At 45.0% G+C, this 8,380-nt stretch overlaps 1 pseudogene; it reads right to left on the bottom strand.

The window, feature by feature from the left end:
* Positions 1 to 8,115, bottom strand: part of LOC147684965 (uncharacterized) — a 106,385-nt pseudogene extending 98,270 nt beyond the window's left edge.
* Positions 8,116 to 8,380: the final 265 nt, after the last annotated feature.

Below are 8,380 nucleotides of genomic sequence, written 5' to 3' on the forward strand. Positions count from 1 at the left end.
GGCACCTCTACATTTTACTTGATTTGCGCTCTCTCAGTTCCCCCCTTTGATGACCTTTAGAGGTCATCACCATCACAGCAGCATCCCTGAGAGTATGAATTGAATCAAACAGAACTCATTGCAGTGCTCCCTCGCTTCATCATCTCTAGAGCCCTCAGACTCCTGTACTGGTTATCCTGCATCACAGCTAACCTCTGCTCCTGCTCTCTCATGGATCTTTGCAACCTATTTGATCTATACCATTGATACAGCCGCACCAACCCCCCCAATGTGATTACACAAATCACTATTATGATGATAGGTTTCAGTATGTACCAAATGAAACCCTTCCCTAGGTTGGCAAACCAACTTCCAACTTTACCCATTCCATGACCCACTTTTTCCCACACATTCACCTGTGTCAGATCCTCAATCTCATGATGAATTTCAGTGATGCTCTGTATATATTTTTCAAGAGGTTTTGAATTGTCTGGAATGTAAGTGCAACATTCCTGGACCTTCAAAGCCTTACAGACTCCTCCCTCTTTGGCTAACAGAACGTCTAGAGCAAGTCGGTTCTGGAGAACCATTGCCCTTATCGATTGCATCTCTCCTTCCACCAGCATTAGTGATCTAGCAGTACTGGCAGACAACCTATCTACAACTGTTGCCAATTTCCTAATCTTGACATCATCCAGTATTATCCCTAAAAGAGGGAACATAGCACCAAATATGTCTCCAATTACCTCATCATTGCTTACATCCCTTCTCCCTCTGGCTTGAGTTCCTCCCTCTATGATTTCTAGATCCTTGTTATGGTATATTTTGGGGAAGACAATTGCTAAATAACATGATCCGTACCAATTATCCGGTAGTTTCACGTATGCATTTCTTCCACAGACAAAATATACATTCGGGATCACCTGCATTCCCTTCAATAAATCCTTTGTATAGTATTCTATTTGGAAAGCATGTTCACAACTAACTTCTCCCACAAACACATTTTCATAGTAGGTTTTACCCCTGTATATACATAGTTTCCCTCTTTGCTCTCGATCTAAAGCTATTGAACCATTACTACCCTTCCTTTTGTGTGACTTTTCCTCCTCGGTCCAATCTGTTTTCCATTGGCCCGAAGCCTTTAGGATCTTCTGCCTCCTATATCGATCATTCACCTGCCCTATAAACTTTTTCTCAATTTCTTACACTTTACAAGTCAAATTATTTCTTCGGGCATATGAAGTATCCAGCGTTCTCCAAGGAATGAAAAATTTCCTTAATCGATCTTCACTCTTATAATAATCCCACTTGTTCATGTGCTTGTAGGCCGGGACCTCTGGTAAAACAGCGTCAAAGTTTGAAAAATAATACTCAAAGCTATCGCGTCCATAAAATATACTAAGCAACAAACTACATGGGATTCCATAAGTCAATGGAAGATGATGGTACCTAATACCTTCATCTACAGAGGCTGGCAATTGCATGCAAACATAACAGTCCTTTGCATCCATAGCATCAATGTATTCATAAAGTAACTTAGCATATGCATTTGATTTGAAATTTCCTTGTGATTCATCTCCGTGCAACCTACGAGTTTCTGCTGCTAGCAAAGCTTTATCTTTCTCTTTATTGTCCCCCCTTTGACCAGCAGTGGTAGGTTTCAGTGTCACTACAATTTTTGCTTCTTTTGTTGCCTTCTCTTCATTTTCATGTCCAACTATATATGATACAGTAACTACTAAAACTATAAGAAACATTACTCCCACTAAAAGTGTGCCTACTATGCATTTTGCCTTTCGGTTCGGGTTGCCGGCCTCCATGATCTCAAGACAGTGTAGTTCTAATTTTCTGCCACAACACAAAGTCTGTTTTCTTTGCTCCTTCAACAGTGTTTTCTTTGCTTATTCGGTCTTTTCGAACCACACCTGGAAGCTGGTAATCCCTTTTGCAAGATCAGTCTTTTGAATTATAGCAACAGACAACCCTAGCCCTTCTCCATCCACTAAATGAAAAGTCCCTAAATTTCTTCTTCTTCCACTTGGCGCTAGGTTATCTCTCAATCTGTTTATTTACAAAGTCTTTAGCAGTCTGTAATCATGCGTGTTCCAGCGGCTCTAATCACGTATTCTAAAATTTCTAAGCGAAGAATGATCTCCTCGAGTGCTGGAATCGTTGGACCAAAAGTCGGAAATTCTACTCTGTTTAAAACCAGTTCTCTTATTCTGCTCAGATAAGGAGGATTGGGGACAGTGAGTGTCAGCAACCCTTCGATCTCAATTCCAGGTACCAACAACACCACTTCCAAAGTTATGATTGGGTCAGTACTGGTCACTGTCACTTCCCTCACCCTCCCGGATCTCCGTGCACTGGACATCTGCTGCTAGGTAGGTCCACTCAGGAGTGGCGTATCTTCTGCAGGGCACTCGCACCCTCCATGATCTTCTTGGACCCTCCTGCTCTTGATCCTGTGCACCTTCGTCCCGATCTGAGTCTTCAGATATAGGAGCAAGAGCTCTCTCTTGAGTTGGCTTTAAGCTCAGCCTCTTCTTCCTTTCAGGCCAACTAGCTTCTCCACGCCTTGTTCTCCTATTTCTTGTCCTCACACTCGGTTCTTGATCACTTTTGACTTGATCAGTGTCTGAGCCGTATTCACAGCAACTTTCTCCTTCTGTGGCAACTTCAGTTTCACTGTCGTCCTGTCTTTCTTCCGCTTGATCTGAAGCACTCCCAGCTTCCTCCGACACCCCCACAGCTTGACTGATCCCCTCTAGTGGTTCGCCGTCCACAGCTGGATTTTCATCTGTGAGAGGAGCTGTTTCTTCCAGGGGTGCTGGAACTCTTCGAGTATGGGAGGCGTGAATCCAATTTGGCAGCCCTCCACACTTTACAGCAGTGTTCGTTGTCAGAATTATCTGGTAAGGCCCCTTCCAGCGCACGTCTAGGCAGTTCTTCCGGACGTGCTTCTTCACCAGCACCCAGTCACCAGGGCACAGGTCGTGACATAGGTCTCTGGAAGATGTAATTTCAGCAGCCTGCACCTGAAGAGACACAGAATGAATGACATCAGAAAGTCCCTTGCAATAATCCAGGATCAAGTCATCTGTGATATTCAACAAAGCTGTAGTTGGAACAGATGGAAGTCTCATTGCCCTCCCCATGAGAACCTCGTGTGGGGAGAGGCCTGTTCTCCTGTCTGGTGTGCTACGCATACTCATGAGTACCAAGGGCAGAGCATCAGGCCAGCTTAAGGACGTTGATGAACACACTTTGGCCATTCGGGATTTTATAGTTCCATTTATCTGCTCCACGATCCCCGAAGCCTCTGGTCGATAGCTACAGTGCAACTTCTGATCAATATTTAATGCAGAGCAAAGCATCTTCACAACTTCACTGTTGAAATGTGTCCCTCTATCTGATTCCAAAGAGGTCGGCACCCGAAGCGTGGTATTAACTCTCTAAGCAACATCTTTGCTACTGTGAGTGTATCGCACCTGCGTGTAGGGTATGCCTCGACCCATCTGGAAAATATGCATACAACCACCAGAACATACCTGAGGCGGTTGCTTTTTGGCATCTCAATAAAGTCTAATTGCATTCAGTTGAAAGGGCCACCAGACCTCCCAATGTGACTCAATGTAACTGGTGTCCTTTTCCCTACGTTCAATTGCTGACATGTTACACACCTTTGACACACTGCTTCTGCGGCAACTCTGAACTTAGGGTTATACCAAGTCTGCCTAAATACCCGCAGCATGGCATCTCTTCCTAAATGTACTGGACCATGTATCTGTCGTGCCATTGGACTCACTAATTCATCTGGTAATACTGCCCTTCCATCTGCTGAAACCCACAAATCCATTTCACTTTTTACACAACCTGCCGTTTCCCATGTCTTTTTCTCAAAATCTGATGCGTTCTCTTGCATGTCTTTTAAATCTTCCCAAGTATCAACTGTTTCTAGCATCATGTTTAACTCTGTCTTTTCCTGAGTCCCACCCACTTCCACTTCCGTGAAAGAGTATCCTTGCTCCGCGCAATAGCGAGCAACCTCGTCGGCATACCGATTGCCTTGGGACACAAAATCTGTACCTTTGGTGTGTGCTACACATTTAACAATGGCAATTGCTGCCGGATCTTGTAACGCTTCTAACAATAGTCGCACAAACTCCCCATTTCGAATAGGCGACCCTGAAGAAGTCATGTAACCTCTCTGAGACCACAATTGCCCAAAGTCATGAACTACCCCGAAACCATATTGGCTATCTGTGTAAATGGTGACTCGAATTTTGCTACCTGCTAAACAGGCACGTGTCAATGCAATGATTTCGGCTACCTGAGCGAAGTGTACTCCTTCTAGGCAAGCGGCTTCCACAACTCCAGTAATGGTGCAAACAGCATAAGCTGCTCTCAACTGACCAGTATCGTCTCTTACGCATGAGCCATCAACAAAGAAAATTTCATCAGGGTCAGTCAACGGCTCATCCACAATATCTGGTCTTGGCTTGGTGCATAGTTCAGTCACATCAAGGCAATCGTGATCTTCACATTCTTCGTCTTCTATATCATTAGGAAGTGGCATCAAAGTGGCAGGATTCAAAACAGAGCACCTCTTAAGGGTCACGTTCTCCGCAGCAAGGATAACTTGCTCGTAGCGCGTGAGCCTATTATTGGTCAAGTGCTGTGTCTTGGTCCTGGTCATTAACAGTTCTACAGAATGAGGTACATACACCACTAATTGATGTCCCATCACGATACTTTCACACCTTTCAATGCTGACACCTGTTGCAGCAACGGATTTAAGACATCCGGGCAACGCTGCGGCTACTGGGTCTAAAGTAGCTGAAAAATATGCAACGGGTCTACGGGCATTTCCATGAATTTGTGTTAGGACTGACAAAGCACAACCTTCTCTTTCGCAACAGTAAAGTGAAAATGGTTTTTCATAATCAGGCATTCCCAAAGCTGGAGCACGGCACAAGTCCTCTCTCAGCTGTAGGATCGACATCAAACAATCCTTGTCCCATGGTACCGGATCACTCACCTCCTTGTGCGTCAGTTTTTGTAAGGGTTTTGCTTTCAGAGAAAAGTTAGCTATCTACTGTCTGCAATAACCAACCATTCCTAGGAACATCCTGACCTCTCTTTGTGTCGTAGGCGAGTTCATCTTCATGATCGCCTCTATCCTGTCTGGTGACACCTTCCGCTTTCCTTTTTCAATTCGGTGACCCAAGTACTGTACTTCTGTCAGACAGTACTGCAATTTGCTCGAAGACACCTTATGCCCATTTTCAGCTAAATGGTTCAGCAAGGCAATGGTGTCTATCTTACAAGCTTCTTCTGTTCCTGACGCAACAAGTAGGTCGTCTATGTACTGAACTAGAACCGAGTTCTGTGGTAGTACTAGACTTTCAATATTTTTTTTCAGTAGCTGGTTGAAAATCGATGGGCTTTCTGTATACCCCTGTGGGATACGACACCATGTTAATACACGGTCTTCCAGCTTAAAAGCGAAAAGAAATTGGCTTTCCTCATGCAAGGGTATTGAAAAGAAAGCCTGGCAAAGATCTATCACTGTGAACCACTCAGCTTGGAATGGTATCTGAAACAATATCACTGATGGATTCGGTACCACTGGACAACATGAAACAACTATGTTATTAACCTTTCGGAGATCCTGTACTATTCTAAATTTCCCGCTAGGTTTCTGCAAACCCATAATCGGGGAGTTGCATGGACTACCCACGATTTCCTTCAGTATTCCCTGCTGAATCATGGAGTCGATCACGGGTTTTATTCCTGCAATCGTCTCCGGGGTCAATTTGTATTGAGGCGTTCTTGGATATTCAACATTTGGTTTTATCATGATTTTCACTGGTTCTACTCCTTTAATCAATCCTATCTCTTCTCCAGTGAAATCCCATACTTCAGATGACACAGTATCTCTTAATTCCCAAGGGAGCTCTTCCACTGTCAGGGTAGGATACAGTTCTACGCATACTCTTGAATTTGCAACTTTAAAGGTGGCATCATCGTCGTTAGTCTGTACCTCTACTCCCTGAGGCGTGCAGTATATTGTGCAATTTAGTTTGCACAATAAGTCTCTTCCTAACAGACACACAGGGCTAGAATCACATACTACAAACTGATGTTCATCGCTGTAGTTTCCTATTCTCACTAGCACTGGTTCCGTCAAAGGGTTAGTCATTCTCCTATTTGCGACTCCTACCACTTGAACCGTCTCCCCCGACATTGGCAGATCCGGAACCACGGCTGATCTCAAAGTTGATCGAGTAGCTCCGGTATCTTCTAAGAATGTTGTAGGACACCCCGCCACCTCAGCCTCAACTAACGGTCCTCTTTGGTCCACCTCTAGAACTGCCCCGAGGGTACAGTCCTCCTCTCTACTCACACGCCGTCCCGTCAGTGGATCAACGTAGTAACACTCTTCTCCTCCTACTAAAAGAGGCATTTGTCTATAGGTCTTACCCCCTGTCGAAATCTTTGGTGGTTGCGGGAACTGAGCTCGAGGAGCCGAAGTCCCCCCTTGGCCACCTTACCCTTTGGTACTGTCACCCCTAGGACTGGAACGGTCTGAACTTCTTCCTCCTCTACTTCCAGTTCTCCATTTTCAGGGTTATAGGGACACTCGCGTTTCCAATGTCCCACCTGGTGACACTGGTGACACTTTGTCGTCTTTTTCAATGTAGCAAAGTCTATTCTAGGTCTCGGATTTTCCTCATTGTCCCTATTCTGGCTATTTGATCTCCTTCCCATCGTCCCCGTTCCCTGTTAATGCTGTCCACCCTTTCCAGCCGACTGCATCTGAACCATCATCAGCTTCTCCTTAAGTTTCTTTGCTTTGGAATCTATTTCATCACTGCAATACCTTGCGTATCTCAAAATTTCATCCAATGGTTTGTTTTGCCAACAAATTAAGTGTTGCTGAATCATCAAACAAATATCAGGTCTCAACCCCAAAACGAACTTCGATACAAACTGTCCTATGTCTTTGGGATCCATTACATCTAATCCACTGTATTGTTTGAACGTTTTCAGCAATCACTCATAAAATTCATGGACTGTCTCCTTGGGTTCCTGTCTAGTTCGGTCTATTTTCACCCAATCTATATCTTGCGGTGGCGCCTTCTCTTTCAGCCATGTCATCACCCTTTCATATTTTATCATTACTCTTTCTGGCGGTCCATTAGTACGAGCATCTCTTTCTGGTTCTGCTGGGGGCCATTCGACACTAACTTTGCATGCTATCCACAAGTCTCCTGGGACCACAATGTCGAATAAAGTGTTCAAATCAATCCACAGTACCTTAGAGATCTTGACAAACCTCTCTACCTGTTTGTACCATTCTACGGGATTCTCTCTTAACTTCGGAAACGAATTGGTAAACACAGCCAAATCTCCCCTACTCCAGGGCACATGTACATAACTCCCATTCGCTATTTCTCGCAAAGGGAATGCCTCCATCCGCAGTGGCCTTCCCTCCGGGGACATCACAATCTCGCTCCGCCTGACAGTCCCCTTCTTGGACCACCTTTCTTCCCATTTATCCAAATCTCTCCATGCTCTTATTCCTGTGATCAGTTCCCTTATGTGTGTTTTTAATCCAGTTGTCCTCCTCTCATCCAGGTCCTGATCTGAATAATGCAACCTATGGTTACCCTGTAATGCCTTTGTTCTCGACAAGTCTACCATATACTTGTCTGCCAGTTCAGACAATTTCTCGTGAGTTGCTCTTGCCTTTCGAGTAATATCCTTTGCTATAAACAGCAGCTCATCTTGCTCGTACATGTCAATCCTTTCTAAAGGCAACGCACCATCTATTATCTCATCCAGGTCAGATTTTAAACTGGTCACATCAAGCCTTTTTGCCTTTATCACAGCTTTCAGTGTGCTGTCTCTAGAGAGCCCATTTACGTCTCTCCCATCACAGCTCTGAGTCCTACGTCTGGGCTCAGGCGTGTTATGGGGAGTCCTCCCATGCTCCCAAATCTCCAGGTCCCAGGCAGTTCTATCCTCTCTTGGTGTATGGAAAAACACTTCTCTACTCCCCATAGTCCCACATTTGCCATTCTGCCTGGTTTCTCTAGGTGCATGGTAAGACACTCCATTATTCCCCATGCTATTGCAATTCCCCTGCTGTCCATGATCGCTCGACGCATGGTGAGACCCTTCGCGGCTCCCCATGTTCCCGCGATTCCAATGCTGTACGTTATCGTCAGTTGCATGGTAGGTGCACTTAAAGCTATCCCTGTACTCTTGCGTCCTTCGTTCTCCCTCACTGTGAATGAGACGAGACGTCCCTCCACACTCTGTACTTCTACCTTCTTGCTCCTGCCTACTTCCACCGTGGATATGACGGGTAGCTTCTCTACTCTCCTGACTC

The sequence above is a fragment of the Lissotriton vulgaris genome, chromosome 10 (genome assembly GCF_964263255.1).
Source record: "Lissotriton vulgaris chromosome 10, aLisVul1.2, whole genome shotgun sequence".
NCBI classification, from domain to species: Eukaryota; Metazoa; Chordata; class Amphibia; order Caudata; family Salamandridae; genus Lissotriton; species Lissotriton vulgaris.